The following is an 18437-nucleotide window of genomic DNA, read 5'->3' as shown; positions in this document are numbered from 1 at the left end:
GCAATTGCGTGTTATAAAATCACATTTCACAATTCTGACTTCTTTTCTTGCAATTGCGAGTTTATACCATGCAATTCTGACTTTATATCTCAAAATTCTGACTTTATATCTCAAAATTCTGATTTTATTTCTTAGAATTGGGAGATATAAAGTCAGAATTGCGTGATATAAACTCGCAATTGCGTGTTATAAAGTCACATTTCACAATTCTGACTTCTTTTCTCGCAATTGCGAGTTTATACCACGCAATTCTGACTTTATATCTCAAAATTCTGACTTAATTTCTCAGAATTGCGAGATATAAAGTCAGAATTGCGAGATATAAAGTCGCAATTGCGTGTTATAAAGTCACATTTCACAATTCTGACTTCTTTTCTCGCAATTGCGAGTTTATACCATGCAATTCTGACTTTATATCTCAAAATTCGGACTTTATATCTCAAAATTCTGATTTTATTTCTTAGAATTGGGAGATATAAAGTCAGAATTGCGTGATATAAACTCGCAATTGCGTGTTATAAAGTCACATTTCACAATTCTGACTTCTTTTCTCGCAATTGTGAGTTTATATCACGCAATTCTGACTATATATTTCAAAATTCTGACTTTATTTCTCAGAATTGCGAGATATAAAGTCAGAATTGCGAGATATAAAGTCGCAATTGCGTGTTATAAAGTCACATTTCACAATTCTGACTTCTTTTCTCGCAATTGCGAGTTTATATCACGCAATTCTGACTTTACATCTCAAAATTCTGACTTTATTTCTCAGAATTGCGAGATATAAAGTCAGAATTGCATGATATAAACTCGCAATTGCATATTCAATTGCATTGTAATAACCTCACAAAAAGTCGCAATTACCTTTTTTTTTATTTATTCTGTGGCGGAAACAAGCTTCCAAACTTCACAACATCTGACATGTCTAGCGAGTGACGCTAATATAGTGTTGAGTTGTATACTAAACAGATTAACGTAATTCTGGCAACGTTTTATTACGAGGGGGGTCTTGAGTATTGTGGCAGCTCAGAAATGAAATGTCCGGTGAGTGTTGCTAAAAGGTTAGCCTACTGCTCTCTCGCGTTTGAAAATAACATACTACAGTAAACCTGAGCGATAGTGTTAACAAAAGCAAACGTGAGATAAAAACACATTTGCTAAGGCAACCATGCTTAGTCTTTGAGCTCTTTAATCGTGACTCGTGTTTCCCGTACCCGAGTGCTTCACATCATAAGAGCAATGCTGTCTCAGGTGAGCGACAGAGCAAGTTTACTCCATCAGAAAAGCCAAACATATGGAGCTGGTTATGTGATGCAAACATTTAAAAGAATTCGTTCACAAATCATGCACTATGATAAAAGTGTTTTGAGGTCATAACATAGTATTGTGGAAGGAACTGCATTCAAACAGGCTAAGTCTTCTGCCCCTGTAATCATTATTTGCATGAAAAGAAACGTGTAGGAACATGTATAGGAAAGTGTTTGTAGTTTTGCTAAATATATGGCTAAACATGAATATATGGCTAAACTCATCTAGTTTGGTTCCACCCTAAGCCCAACCCCTTCATTTCATCTTCTCCACCCTCTGTAGTCAACCACAAACTCCACCATCCTCCTTCAAAACATCCCAGGAATCCCTGAGATGTGTTTTCCCTATGACCAGAACAAAGGCTTTTAAACCCTATTCCCAGCATTGACACTGGTATCAATCAAATGCAACCCAAATGAATCAAACGGAAGGCTGGGTGAGAGTCAGCCCTCAGTAAAAGCTAGCACACACATAACGCATAGACTACACTGAGCATGATATATCACGCCTCTGAGACCTGTGGCTGGCATTACAGGGTTCAGGACTGCTGTAATGTTACTGCTTCTGCCTGACTAGTCCCCTTTTAACCGCTGAGTAGGCGTTCACTCCCTCGCTTTACAGGAATCTGCCTCATCACACAGTAAACCTGCACTCAGTCTGGAGAACAGCCAGAAACCCCTCGCTGTGAAGCCATAAAACGAGAGCCCACCCCTTCATCCAATGTAAGGCCTATATATCTGTACCAGCCATAGAGATGACGAGATGGTGGCTGGCATTTAATGTTCAACAATATTATTGATCTGTCTGCATTGACACTGAACTGGATGATGACGTCACTGTTTTCTCCAGAGCGGCTATATGTATATATAAATGAACTAAATTAATAACTTTTTTAACAACAAAAATAAACCATCACTGAACTTACTTAAGCTGGACAATGACATCACTGTTTTCTCCACAGCTGCTGTATATATAAATGAACTAAATTAATAACTGATGATTTTTGCAATAGAATTTCGCTATTTTCTTCTAGATCTGCTGTACAGCCGAAACAAACTTTGTTGCATTAATTTCTTTGTAAATCTTTATTTAAAAAATTCGCTTTATAAATAAAGGTGACTTGACTATTGAACATATACGAGCCTCTTAATGGGACTATCAAGAAATGTACAATCAAATAACAAATGTCCAATGATTCGGGGATCTACCATTTTAAGTCAACATGAAATTAAAATAGACAATTCTTGTTTTTATTTGTATTCTAAATGATTTATCGGTGCACATCATTACTGTGTTCGATTCATGTTCCTGGTGATCTCTCCCCTCCCTCTTGCAGCATCTCTTCTCTTCTCTGTAAAAAAGGATTTGAGGCTTTTGCTACCTCAACTCATTTTCATAAGTCAGTTCAACTAAAATGTTGAGTGTACTAAAGATATCAAGTTTCCCTGTGCCCAACTACTCCGTTTAATCAGAGTAGAACATAGATTTCTTAGTTGTATGAGCGGCCCCTGCATAAATACGTAGGGAAACCCCACAGAGCGCCCCCCCTACAACGCGTGCGACCTACGAGAAACTTCCATTTTGGATGGATCAGGAGTTCCTGAGGTAAGCTTGAACTTCTATCTTACTTTTTTTTAAATAAAAATACTTGTTAAAGGAGTCATAATGTAGAAATTTCACTTTTCCACGAGAATCAATGTATGTTATGATTGCATAATGATTATACACTGGCCGGGAAGCCGATATTTAAAAGTGAAGCGTTTGTTTACCTCAGGGTTTGTAAAATAGGCCACGTGCACGCGCACGAAAAAACGAGATTTTGATTTCTTCCCCTTCTTGACGTCAAGACGGGGGAGGATATACCAAATATGGACACCGCAAACCTATGCCGCGGGAAGCCCGCCCCTCTCCCCCTCTCCCCCTCAGATTCAGTTTAGTTGACTCGGGAAAGATGGAGAAATCGAGTGCACACCTGAGATGCTCTGTGGGTGACTGCCACAAACAACATGCAAATGTGTTTTATCTACCAAAAACGGACGAAACTATCAGGGAACAGTGGATGAAATTCATTTTTAATGACGCTGTCCCAACAACTCTTTCAAGTGGCGTATCGTTAGGTGTGTGTGCTAAACATTTTACACCGGAATCTTTTACAAATTTGGGGCAGTATCAGGCGAACTTGGCCTCGAAGCTCCGTTTGGGAAAAGGTGCCATCCCAACCATCAGGGACTTGCCAGAAATTGAAAAGGTAAGACTGTGTTTTTATTGCTCTACTGTGGTTAACAAATAGCAGCTAACAGCTAATGCGGCTATTGTATGTAACGTTACCTTCGAGGTAAACACGGGGAATGGACTCTACGAATGCTAGCCACATCTTTCGACTTTGTTTTACACTAGCAGCTACAGTAGTGACGGTACAGGAGTCCATGCTCAGTGGCTAAAACTGTTTAAATGCAAGTATGAAAACAATATACCACTAAACATTATTAGCCAAACTCATGCAAAACATGCAGTTTGAAAATAGCTTTCATTGACAACTTGCGCCATGATGTCAGTTTGTAATGATGCTGAAGTTACCTGCGGTGTCAACCCCCCTCCTTCCTGCAACCAATCAACGCGCCCCTCATTTGCATTATTATAATGACCGTCCACGACAGCCAAAACATCGCATCAGATCTCGCGAGACAATAATGCCTTTAGAAATAAGGGTCTGAGGGGCTCTGTGTTGATTTTTTTTCCACTTTTCTTTTTTAGAAGTGCCTAAAATACTATAATAGAGCATTTGGGTATCCAAGGTAACACAACATTATGACTCCTTTAAATTAAGTGTAAACTAGATACATATTACACAGGGTTGTCAGTGGCCACGATAAATATATTTTTGTCCGCATTCCATGTGCGGGTGTTCATAAAACACTGCTGCTGCACCTGCACATGACATGCGGTCAAAAATATATTTATCGTGGCCACTGACAACAACCCTGTGTAATATGTATATTGTAATATGTCATTTATCGTGGCCACAAATTTGTTCCTTGTTTTACGAATTCGTTCCCTCTTTATAGTTAAGTCTTGTCGACGAATTATAAGAATTCATTCACTTCGCGCGCGGCGCTCTGGGTTTTTGCTCTGGCACTTTTTACTTAAACTGCGTCTTTACTTAAATATTTCTGAAGTGAGTCTTACACTTCACAACGAATAAATAACTTTTATAAAAATGTATAAAATAAAGTATGTAAGTTACTTGAACTCTGGAAAGAGGCTAAAACCTTTTCTTTTTTTTATGTATAATGGTGGCTGACCGTTGAGTTGCCATGGTAACCAAATCGGGAAGCTGCTGGAGAGGACGTCGTAACGTTATTTTACAATAAATCATGGATATTAACGTACTTGTTACTGGCTGCTCGCTCCTTGGGAGTATTACCGCCATCTACTGTACAAGATGACGTCCCGACATCATCGAGACCTAAATCACAATAAGTGTCGAATTCAATAGCTTACATACAGCGCGCGTCTTCCTCTGCTTATAAACAGACCGTTTTGCGCTTCCGGCAATGTCGGGACGTCATCGTGTACAGTAGATGGCGGTAATACTCCCAAGGAGTGAGCAGCCAGTAACAAGTACGTTAGTAGTAGAAGAAGAACGCCGTAATCTCAGTTCTCGCGCATGCGTCCTGGCGCTCCCGTGAACTCTTGTCAGAGGCCCACATTGAAGAACACTAATAGTTGGATAAAGTCGTTATTTTTGTTGTTTTTCCGCCCAAAAAGTATTGTCGTCGCATGATAAACTTAATGTATAGCCACTGTAGTCACTTGGACTATTTTAACGATGTTTTTAATAACTATTCTGGGCCGGCGAGTTTCGGTCCCTCTGAAAGCCTATGGAGGAGTGAGACAGCTGTCAGATTTCATCAAAAATATCTTAATTTGTGATCCGAAGATGAACGAAAGACTTACATTTTTGGAACAACATGAGGGTGAGTAATTACTGACAGAATTTTCATTTTTGGGTGAACTAACCCTTTAACTCAATCTGATGCAATCACATCATTCTCTATAGGTTACAGCTGATTGGTTCCTGCTGTATCAGTAGCCAATGAGCTCACAGCTCAACCTTCAGGTACTGGTCAGCCTTTGCTGTATTAGTTGCAGAGTGCTTTCAGAAAGACCTCCACCTTCCCCAGCTCCACCAGTATAGATCTGCTGCAGGTAATTCATGTACCCTATATTATACAGCAGCCTTACATACAGAGTCCAACATGCTCACAGCAGCGTGTGGTGTATTTACTGGCAGTAGCAGGTCCTGTACTTGCTCTGCAACAGCGATAACCAACAGCAGCAGATCTGTTCCACCAAGACCAAACAAATCAATATTGTCATATTCATTACCATGTCAAATACTCCAAGAGTTGGAGAATTTTTTTCACTGCACATCTATTGTTCTATAACACTCAGGAGCAAATTCACTGAATATTTGTTCCACTTTTATGTACTGTATCTCTTTCGTAGTGGATCCCCTTCAGGCTTGAACTGATCTGATTCATCTTCCACCTGGTATAACTGTGGCTGACAGTCATCCGTATGATTTAAGATGTAGGAAAATGACACAGTCACACGCTCATCTATCACTTTTATTATTGGACCTGACTGATTCATTCTCTGTAATGAAGTGACTCAGAGGACAAGAGCACTGCACAAGGGTTAACCAGCTCAACGGCAGGCCAATATGTTACAGCGCTAATGTAAATTGGGTTGATTCAGAGAACATGGAGAGTAAGTTCCTGTTCCAAATGCAACTAGTGTTGTCAAAAGTACAGACTTCCGTACAAAGTCGGTATTGAAATTAAACATTTTTCTCTCTAGCATTTTGAGTGCTGTTGAATGGATTCTTAAACACCTCTGATTGGCCATTGTGTTCACACGCTCAATATATATGTCTCTGATTGGCCATTGCGTTCACACGCTCAACATATATGTCTCTGATTGGCCATTGGGTTCACATGCTCAAAATATATGTCTCTGATTGGCCATTGCATTCACATGCTCAACATATATGTCTCTGATTGGCCATTGCATTCACAAACTCAACATATGTCTCTGATTGGCCATTGCGTTCACACGCTCAACATATGTGTTTCTGATTGGCCATTGCGTTCACACGCTCAACATATGTGTTTCTGATTGGCCATTGCGTTCACATGCTCAACATATGTGTCTCTGATTGGCCATTGCGTTCACACGCTCAACATATGTGTTTCTGATTGGCCATTGTGTTCACATGCTCAACATATGTGTTTCTGATTGGCCATTGGGTTCACACGCTCAACATATGTGTTTCTGATTGGCCATTGCGTTCACATGCTCAACATATATATCTCTGATTGGCCATTGTGTTCACACGCTCAACATATATGTCTCTGATTGGCCATTGTGTTCACACACTCAACATACATGTCTCTGATTGGCCATTGTGTCCACTGCACCAATAAGGTTCGAAGTTTATGTTGCTTAAAAAAGTTAATTTATCCAACTTGAAATGGTTATAAATTAGGTAAAATAGGTCAAAAAATTGTGTAAAACTGTTGCTGATGTTAGTTATTTTTATTTATTGCAATAATTAATGTTAACGTGCAGACCCTTGTTGTAAAGTACCATTAGCTGTCGAAGTCTCTGTAGAAAAGGAGGGTTATAATAGTTTTGAGGAAATGAATGATTTTATCTAAGGTTTGTACTGGTCTCTTGATTGGTCTCATTTTGGGCAGTAAACAAAACAGAAGAAGTAAGGGAGCAGTCAGCTGGTCATTATCACAAAATAATCCAGACAGGGAGATCAGGACTGGGACATGAATTACATACACATCGATATCTATCTTGTAACACGACTAAACAGGACACAAGACGTGATTACAAACTAAAACTATAGGGAATGTGGTTTCCCTGGGACAACAGAAATAACTTTATTTATTTATTTAGAGCAATGTTCAACATATTCCAAAAGCTGGAGACACTAAAACAAACAAACCGGACGTTTTGACATCATCTAAAATGTAAATCATTTACTGTATGTATAAATAACTTTACAGACGTACAAATGATATGAATCTTTTATTTTTTTGACAGATGGTTCAGTAATTAATTAATGCTCAAGTAAGAATTACAAGGTGAATAACATAGCTTTTAGCAGGAATCATTTGCATCTGCATTTAATGGATTAGACTTACGGCAAGCAATATTAAGTGAATTTTTATGGTATAACAGATCGGCTTTCTTTTCACTCAGTTTTTTTTAAGCATGTATAACAACTGTTTGCTTTCAGCATTTTTATTAAGGTTCCTCTATGACAGATTGGCAAGAAAAACCCTTAAAACATACGAGAGACCAGCTGCACAATACTGCATTGACCACATGCCATTCCAGGTCAATTTCAAGCTAATTTACTGTGTGACCTCCGCTGGCTCACATGAATACTGCTTATATTGTACACCGAAAAAAAATAGAAGGTTCTTTCTTATTGGCAGTACGAGCAATGAGATCTGAGATCAGACAAGAGCGGACTGCTCGAAGAAAACAGGGAGGGGGACGAAAAGAAGATCAGATTAGATTAGACGGGCGTCTGTTTTCCAGACCAGCATCAAACAAGAGATATTACCAGTGCAACTGAGGTTTACACACACTCTGAGCTTCTTATCGCAACATGAAACATACAGGGGTTTAGAGTCTAAGGGGAGTTTAGGGGAGGATTACATAAAAAAAATGAAATGAAATCCTGAATTGGAATATTGAAGGATACTTCTCTAAAATACAAACGTTTTGTTGAGAGATTTTGAGATTAAAAGTTGGATGAATTCAGAAATAGGGGTACAGTAGGAGTCCATTTCTGTCCCCCAAGGTACAATCTACACTAACATACCCCATAGGGCTTATTATTGGACCTCAAGGTACATATATGTACCGTTTAATGCTTTTTGACCCTCAAAAAGGTACATATATGTACCGTTTCTTTTAAAGGTTAAGGTACAATATTGTACCCTTGAGGGTACAGCCCCGGTGACAAGCCATTGTACCCCTAAAGGTACAATTATGTACTTTATTTTCTGAGAGTGTATTTTACTCGATTTTACCCTCACGTCGTTCCAAACCCGTGAGGCTTTCGCTTATCTTCGAAACACAAAAGTCAAAAGTTGCTGCTTCAAAAAGTTCATAAAGAGATCGTAAAATTAATCCATTTGAATCAAGTGATTTAATAAAAATTTCCTGAAGAGACTCGACCGCTTTATTTGATGAAAATACTTTTATTCACATATAAACATTGATCAGCGAGAAGCTCAACCATACTTGCTTGATGCGTAAAAACAAACCTCATTGGTTCAAACCACACACGTGACACACGGTAATGAACTCATTGGTTCTCATGCTCGAGTTTCTGTTTACCATATATGATGTGTGCATTGATCAATGTTTATATGTGAATAAAAGCCTAAATTCAGTCTGTTCATCATTTAAAGCAAAGCTCACTCACTCAGCTCAGAGATCCACTGGTTGACGATCACACGTTGATCTGATTGGTTACAAGGTAGTTTGTGACGTCAGAAACACCAGCGATTTCAAAGCGTGTGTTTGAGACTGTCTTTGGTTCACTGCAGTTTTAAGGAGGAAATACTCAGCAATGGTGTCGACTTATGAATTTACACATGCTTTGTCTTAAAGCTTATTAAAAACACCACATAGACACATAAACTACATTAAAAGTTGGATTTTCACCACAGAGAGACTTTAAAAGATCTAATTTTGTGTTTTGAAGATGAACGAAAGTCTTACGGGTTTGGAACGACATGAGGGTGAGTAAATAATGACAGAATTTTCATTTTTGCTAAACTATTTTTACCCTTTAAGTCTGAAAGCTTCACAACAACCTTATAATAAACAAACAGACACTCAGAACAGCATGAAACGTATGTGGAAAAAAGACAGCATAATATGGTCCACAAGATGAAACCATTAAAACAAAAAAAATGTGGGTAGAGATGCTAAAATATCTCCAAAATGTCCAAGCCGCTTGCTTCCATACACTAAATGATGGTGATCATCAGTGTCAGAAATGTCCATATGTGAGCACAGGCATGACATTGTGTGAACCACTGATCTTCTCCTCTACTATTGTTCTCAAATCTCATTCACGTTTTTGTATAAGAAGCTTCAAGAATGTAACACCAGGTTTGATGTCATGAAGCCAAATGCCGTTGATTACTGTCTTATTACTGACTGTAGAGTGTCGAATTTGAATACTAACCTTATTTATTCAATAATATTCATGAGCTACGATGGAAGGGACAATTTCCAGGGGCTTATACTTACATTTCGGTGTGTTTCTCACTCACAGCTTTTGTATAAACCCTTGTAATATAGTGCACGGGTCATATGGACTACTTTTATGGCACTTTTTTATCGTTTTAAGGAGTTTGACAGATCACCATTCACTTTTACTGTCTGGAGCAGAGCAACATGAAAAAACGTCCAAAAAAAAAAGAAAGAAAGAAAGAAAGGAAAATCATGTGGGTTTGGTACAACGTGAGTAAATGATGAAAGATTTTGCATTTTAGTCTGGATTTTATATTATTGCATTTCTCTGAACATATTATGCAAGCACTACAGAGAAGTGAATAGTCATAGTGACTGTCCTCTCACTGGATGCAGGATCAAACCCGGTTCTGAACGACTGCCAAACAAGCTCTGGAAAACAATGACCGGATCCGTTCTTTTAAAAATTTTTCCTAAGGTTTCTACTGATAAGAGTGCATGAAAAATAATGACACTAATATGATTCTGTACATAATGCACATGTAGAGTACCAATGAAAAGTTTGGACACACTTGACTAACTTTATGGTTTGCATGATCTTTAAAGAGCTTTTGGTCTAAAAGCTTGTACTGAAACACTTGAAGTAAATTAGTTTTAGTAGAAAAACATAACCATATGCAAATTAAATGTGTTGGACCAGGGATAAATGGGATAAATGGGAACTTTTTCAACACTTTCCTTTGCACTTGCACACACACACACACACACACACAAAAAAAATTCACAAGAAAAACTAACCTCTAACTTAAAGATATAATCATTACTGATACCTTCATATATAACCAACCAAGCAGAAACACATCCCAGGATTGTGACACAGCACTTATCTGTCAAAAGGATTCACTATTAAAGGTCCAACAACAAGGTTTTGTTCCTGTCCGGCAGCTGTTGTGAAGGTTAGAGGTCACGTGCCGTCAGCGAACACATGCAACAGACCACACACCTGATTTACTGGAACCCAACGTACATTTACAAGATTAAAAAAGCTCCTCTGCTGTCAGACGCAAGGTTGATCTAGAGGACAGACGAGCCGGACGTCCCCTTCAGATTAGAATGGGTACAAGGGTGTCACGCCGTCCCATTCATCAATGCAGTCTGTGTCCTGCAGTATTGACATTTCTAAAGGAACATGGCAGCTTTAGGAAGCAGACTTGCTTTGGTCACATTTGAGAAATTGATTGTAAACAGAAACGATGACAAATGTTTGTTTTTTTATGTTGCTCTCACTTCATGTTTTCCATTTGTGTCCAATATGTTCTGAATCCTATTACTAGTCCTACAGTAAAAGGAGGAATATCTGTGAATATGTCATTCTGTACTGTATTTAGTCCAGATCAATACCATTGGCTGTGTTTAAATACTGGATAGCGGTTAGTTGCATTTACCTAGGAAAACAGATGAGCACATTCATTATGAAAGCACTTTAGGTTAGGCTACACTTTATTTGAAGGTGACATTGTTACAGTATAATTGTACATTTATGAACTGAGTAATATTAATTAACAACATGTACTTTATAGACATTATAGACTCGAGTTCAGGTAGGACTATTTTGGCTGAGGTATAGTTGCGTGTAATTATACATAATGTACTGTTATTACTATGGCAAGTAACATATGTAACATGGACACTGATAAAATAAAGTGGGTAACACTTTATTTTACAGTGTCCTTGTTACACATGTTACATGTAGAACTAACCATAGTAATAACAGTAAATTATGTATAATTACATGCAACTAACCCTCAGCCAGAATAGTCCTACCTGAACTCGAGTCTATAATGTCTATAAAGTACATGTTGTTAATTAATATTACTCAGTTCATAAATGTACAATTACACTGTAACAATGTCACCTTCAAATAAAGTATAACCATTAAGTGTAAGTTATTACAATGTAAATGTAAAGTTAATACATTTCATTGTTTATTTCTAATAACATTGCTTATTAGTAGGCTATAGGATTTCAAGTATATGGTTAAATATATATATATATATATATATATATATATATATATATATAATTACATAATTATATCAGAGACCATAACAAATCAAGTTCCACACAAACCTGCAGCCTGAAATAATCGCTACATTAAAGTCAAATGACATCATACACGTTCGAACGTTCAATACGTCATCGTTCCTTTTTTCCATTTTGAAATACAACTGTGGAACATAATAAATAAACAGATATTTTGATTACTAATAATAAATCACTGTAAACGAAATGCTCAGCCAAATAAATAAACATAGGATACGAGCACAAAATGCTAAGAAAAAATATTCTCCCTATAGCAACAAGTTTGGATGTGATAGAGAAAACACATGGAGCAAAACACCAGAAAAGTGTAGGGTCGAACATTTTTCCCTTGTTGTGTGCTAGAAATCACACACACAAACAAGTTAAACTGCCAACGAGGCGTCTAACCTAACCGAAGAAGATACAAGATCTTTTTATAAACCACCCAAAATATCTGCGAGAGAAGGACCGTTACTCAAGACTTTACCTCACATTTCACACACATCTGATTAAAAAAAAAAGCACTTCAGCATTTACTATAATCAAAACCACGATGAAAACAGCGCTCTTTCATTCGGCGGACCGCATAACTTTACCTTATGGCTTTTATTTTATGGAAGAGTTTTCTCTCTTCACTTTCGAAGCCTCATAGGGGTCTTTTGTCAACGTGTATCCTTCTGTTTCTCTTTAACCCTTAAAGAGCTTCTCTTAAATCCTTCAGGCAAAACAAATCACACAGAACAATGCATTCCGCGTCCGTCCGCTGTGAAATGAAGTATTCCGCAAACTCGCGTTTATGGTCGTCTGAGCGTTCGCATCGGAGAGAAAGAAGAGCTGGGGAACGCTGGATGAAAAACTATGAGGTCAGCAGAGTCTCCCGCAGGCCCCGCCCCCTCCTGACGTCATCGCAGCTGCCTTATGACGTCACGAACCCATCTCCAACACTAAATAGACAAGGTGGGTAAATTTCATATTCATAAAAGTAAAAGAAATAACGCTAAACCTTGTTTGAAGGTCTTTATGGCTGATTTTTATTTGTATATTGATTCTCTCCAATGTAATGACTTTTCTCCCCTGTATTGTAAACTCAGTCCTTTTAGTTGAGTTATCTTTTTGGATGTCTTGTTATAGTTAAAAAAAAAAAAACTATAAAAAGTGGTGGTTTTGCCTCAGTGATTTTGTCTGTAACTATTAAAGAAATGTAAGCCTATGTAAAAACGATTATGTTAGGAATTAGTAGTTATATTCTGTATTTTTTTATATTTTATTTTGTAGCCCAATCTCTTTATGTTATATGTGATGTTATTATTTAATTGTATTTATTTTGATTGGTATACAAACTTGTTTAGATAATTTGTATCTAAAAGTAACAAGACAGCATGTCACGAGAAGGTAAATCTTTTCATTAAATCTTTACGTTCTTTTAATTGGAGATAAAACTGTAATTTGATAAGCATAAACAGCAATACTTATATTTTCATTATGTCTCTCTCATCAGAAAGGTGTTAACTTTCATAAATGGCATGTGCTAATTTCATAAAAATAAGCACAATAGTTTGCATTTATAACTTTTTCAACAATCCCACTTTACTTCAGTATTGGGCCTATGCATTTTATTCCCCCTCATTATAATTTAATTATTGATACAGTTTTAGCACATATAAATGTTTCTTATTCCAAAAGATCAAAAGTAGATTTGTGGTAGTCTGGGAGTTATGAAGAACATTTTAAACATCCCTGGAATCTAAAAAATAGCTTTAATTAAACTATAAATTCCAAAGAAAGAGAGATATTAAAAAATAATGAAATAAGTTATGTTACTAAATAAAAAAAAGAAAAAGTATTTTAAAGAGGGAACCAGGCTTTATGTTGAAAGTTTTGGGTGGATTCATTACAAAAAGGAATGATGGAAAAAGATCCTGTATCATGTTCAGAAAACAGACCCAGAAAGCATTGGTTGCTATGATTACATAAGCACAAGAAAACGAGACGCCCAAAAGAGGCAATGCAGCTTTCGCAACGAATTCCTGAATCCTGGAATACTTCAGGAGTAACCCTAGAAGCGGGGTAAAAATGTTGCAGGTTACAAGTTTATTATTTGGACTCATTTGAATTATATACAGGCAGTAAGAAGAGCATATTGCATTGATCAATGTAATATATACAGTATATTCATATCATTAAACAAACTTTCTCCTAGTCTCAGAAGATGCATGTAGTTTGCAGTAGGTAGGAATTGTCATTGCATGTGCAGCACTGCCCTCTCGTGATCCTCTGTGTGAACTACATGGGTTGATAAACGCGGTTCCATAAAGAAGACTTCAGCCTCGAAGTCCGTCTAACGTTTTTCTTAATATTAACATTTTTATCAGGCTCCTATATGTAGGTTATAGGTTTCTACCGAAGTACAGACATTTCTGAATGGGCTGAGACTGGGATTTAGTGAGTTTGAAGTGAAAGCATTTGATGAACGTATACAGAGCATTCACTCAATATTATTATCTCATTTTTGACAGATGTGGCTTTTAGAGGCTTTTGCATCATCGGAGGACTTCATATCTAGACTTTATGTCGTGGGCACAACTCTAAAATATTCCCTAGATAGAATGAACAAACATGAGTCTGGGAGTTGTAGTTTATGTGGATCAGCAGAAACTACACAGCATGCACTGACTAATATATTGAACTGCTTATGAAAATGAAAGCATATTTATGTTGAAAAAATTAAGAGAAATGGGGATAGGAAATCTTATACTTAAAACACTACTGTATAATGGATTGAACCATCATAGAATATTTAATACATTAATGGGATAGCTACTTAAAGTCCGCGTGAACCGGAAGTTGCAAACGACTTTTCTCCAGTGCTGTGACGTATTTCCCAGTGAAAAGGTATATTGAACAGAGGGCAGGGTTTTTACTCTAGCGCTCCTCCTCTCCATCTCTCGCTCATTACAGACTAACGGTTTGAGGGGAGTGGTTAAGCGTTTCCCAAACCAAGCCGTCAAACATACGTCATCAGGGAAGGTCCTCCAAGGCAGAGGGGAGGGGCATTTTCAGATTTTGATTAAAGATTACAAAGCCAAAAATTTTTTTTGTGTGGATTGACTTGCACGGATGAATTGTTCACCACAAAACTAACAATTTAGGCAAACAAAGTAAATATGGTCAATTTTGAATTCATGTGGACTTTAAAGATCAAGTTTTGTTGTTTATGTGTCTCTGTGGTGTTTTTAATATGCTTTAAGACAAAGCATGTATAAGTTCATAAGTCGACACCATTGCTGAGTATTTCTTCCTTAAAACTGCAGTGAACCAAAGACAGTCTTAAAAACACGCTTTGAAATCGCTGGTGTTTCTGACGTCACAAACTACCTTGTAACCAATCAGATCAACGTGTGATCGTCAACGAGTGGATCTCTGAGCTGAGTGAGTGAGTGGAGGCGGGACTCATTTGCATATTCATAGAACCGCGTATACTAAATGAGGCAAGGGTGTCGAGTTACATTCAAGATATTTTAAGGCCTGAAGAAATTTGTTTTCAAGGAAAAACACGTTTAAATATGTCATTTTGGTGATCAAAGATGAGTTTTAAGGGATACAATTATTGACTACAGGGGGATTTTAAGAAATATGGAACTGTTTAATAGGATTAGAAGGTGGTAGAATTATTTTAATTATTTTATTTTATTTACAAAAAAAAAAAAAAAAAAAACTTCCCATCCCATCAATGGTCCAGACTCCAGCCCAGTAGGTGGCGGGAATTCATCTTTTCTTTGTTTTGCCAACCGCCATAAAATACCAAAAGAAGAAGAAGAGGTAGCATTTTAGACTTACTTATTTTGATTTATAGAAAAAAATCTTTCACATTTCTGCTGTAAATTCGGAATTTAGCAGCACTTGTAATATTGCGGAATCAATCTGGCATATCATCTGGAACAAATGACGTGATTGATCAATAGTTTCACTGAAGTTACAGCAGAATGAACTGAGTGCGATATCTAAGGTAATCAGCTATATTTGCGAGTTCTTTTTATTGTTGGCATTTTATTCGATTTAAATATCTAAATGTTAGTGAGAAAATTAGAAGATAAAAACTTTTAGATATCAATCTGCTTATGATGGACATCAGTTATGCTCATCTTTACTCACTCATTTAAAGGTCTCTTGAGTAAAACACATGCAAAAGACCTGAATCGGAAGAGATGCACATCTGAAATCACAGTAGGTACTTATTTTAAATAAGTACATGACCTCTAAAAAATACATTCTTTATAACATAAATGTGTGTGTCTGCACTACATTCGCCATTATCATGACCTACCAGAGTCAGTTGTGTCGCTTCACTGTCATTCATAAACCCTCTCCCGTGGCCTCATGGGATAGTAAAGTGCACACTTCAGAATCTCACCAGAAGTAATAGCTCATACGGGTACTTTATTCCTACTATTTTATGAGTAGCCAACTGTGAATTCAGACATAATACTCTTGTCACATATTGCTTTTCACCAACCTAAATTCTCAGTAGACCTATATATTATTTTATATTCCACACACATACATAAATAAACAATAGACTGAATGCAAACGGGTCCAGAGGTTTGGAATGACATGTTTTTTTTTTTTTTAATGACTAGGCCTATATCTGTTAACATGATAAAGTATAACACACCCATCCTACCACATAAAATAGACATAAAGAACATTAGTTTTACTAATGTTACTATTTGCTAATTTCTATTGATAGAAAAGTCACATGATACCCCTTTAAATGCTAATGCTAACCTTGATAACAGGATGATCAGCCGCGGTTTTAGTTTGAAATGTTCCGAAAATCTTGAAAATAATTTACTTCAAAACTTAAAAATAATTATTTTGCTAAATGTTATATTTGCAATGTTGTACATGAAACAGCTCATAATGTGAGATTTCTTATAATACCCACATATTTCTCAGGCTTGTGTGTGTCTGTTGGATTGAGCACAGAACTAATAGCATGTGCGAACAGTCCTTTGAGACGGAGGCGGTGTGTGTGTGTTTTTGTTGATTAAAGCTGTTTTAACTGAAAGATTGCATTGATTTTCACCTCAACCCTCTTCATGTTGTATATTCCGGCAATTGGTTATGTTTTGATCGATAATCTCGAGCATTGAGGAGCTGTGTTGAGTAATGAAAGACAGCTTGTGGTGTTTCGTGCTGAACTCCAAACATCCACATGTGGACACAGAGAAAGATAAGGAAATATATCTGCTTTTTAAGTCTTTTTGTCTGTTTCCAAATGTGTTTTGAGAGTTTAATCCAAAGACTTGACTAGTTGTCACCAAGACTATATCTCATAAAAGTCTGAGTCTAGTCGAAGTCATTTCAGTCGGCGGCCATCTTTGAAACGCCTCATGCAAGGACAGCTCGTATCTCTTTGAATGGGGAAACATCAAAATCTCCAAAGCTTATGATTAAATTTCATATTTGAACTCACTAATGAAATCTGACAACAACTGTCTCATAAATTGTGTTTCTAAACACTCAAATCATGACAAAAAAACTGCATTTTTCAAGCCAATGCACTTGTGTGTGTGTGTGTGTGTGGCTGCGTCCGAAATCACATACTTCCTTACTATATAGTAGGTGGAAAACAGTATGTGACAAAAGTATTATGTCTGAATTCACAGTATAATAGAGTAGGTGAAAAGTGAAGCAACATAACTGACATCATTGGTCACATAACCATGACAAACATGGCGAATGTAGTACGTACGGATTACATTCAATACTACACACATTCATACTATACAGAAAATACTTTTTTAACATTTGTGCAGTAATTTCTTATTCAAAATAAGTACCTTTCGGACGCAGCCATCATCCCAGAACACGGGCTGAAGCAAACTTAAAAAAAAAAAAAGAGTACTTATAGCAGAAGAAATATAGCTATTATAATAATGTAATGTTTATGGACACTTAATTGCATGCTAATTACTTATTCTATTGTCAGTGAAATACGGTACTGCCGAATGTACTGATTTTTGGGGAACTAAAACATTTGTAATTTCTATTGAAACTATTTGCATTCCCACATTTCCAAACACTTCTCTTGTCATGAAGTTGCTCAACGGCGCCCTCTCTCTACATCCACATGCATGTCTTTCTGCTTCAAATCTAGGAAATTATTTAAAAAAAAGATGCATTAAAAAGAAAGAAAGAAAAATAAATTATAAAAGAGAAAATTAGTTTCAGAAACATTTATTGGAGCTGAATCTTTGGAATGTCATTGATCTGATTGGATCAGAGACAGAGTTTTTCCCTCTCGTGATGCAGATGCTCAAATACAAAACATTGAAATCCATTTTAAGGCCTTGCTGTTTTTATTCATTTTTTTTTTTTCCTTCCTACAACAGCAAATTACAGAGGCAGTATTGAAAATAAAAGTTTTTTCTTTGCTTCCGCATCTTCTGGTAAAAAAAGAAAGAAAAGAAAATCGGCACAAAATTTTAACGACAGTACAAAAACGAAAAGATAACCGGGTCAGGTAAATGTGAACTTTACTATAGGAAATCTGTATACCTTTTTCAATAATGAAAACATCTCGATAATTGACCATTTCAGAATCGTGTTACATATTCTGAAACTATATTTTAAAAAAAAATGAACACTGTCTTTTTTCATCTCCGTTGTCTTTTGTACAAATGAATGCTATAAACACATAAACTTCATCAAATATATTGATCAGTGCAACATTGTTTCGTTTTAGT

The 18437-nt window shown here is 36.7% G+C and overlaps 1 protein-coding gene across 1 annotated transcript in view; it reads right to left on the bottom strand.

Moving 5' to 3' along the window:
* The window catches only part of itgb1a (integrin, beta 1a), a 43110-nt gene extending 30543 nt beyond the window's left edge, over window positions 1-12567 (bottom strand). The window contains exon 1 of the mRNA XM_084398783.1: window positions 12285-12567. The gene's annotated coding sequence lies outside the window, so the exon portion shown is untranslated. The remainder of the gene's footprint in view (window positions 1-12284) is intronic.
* Window positions 12568-18437: the final 5870 nt, after the last annotated feature.

This window comes from Rutilus rutilus (assembly GCF_951802725.1).
Source record: "Rutilus rutilus genome assembly, chromosome: 24".
Lineage (NCBI taxonomy): Eukaryota > Metazoa > Chordata > Actinopteri > Cypriniformes > Leuciscidae > Rutilus > Rutilus rutilus.
The sequence above is the reverse complement of the archived record's forward strand: the minus strand, read 5'-3'. Positions and strand labels throughout refer to the sequence as shown.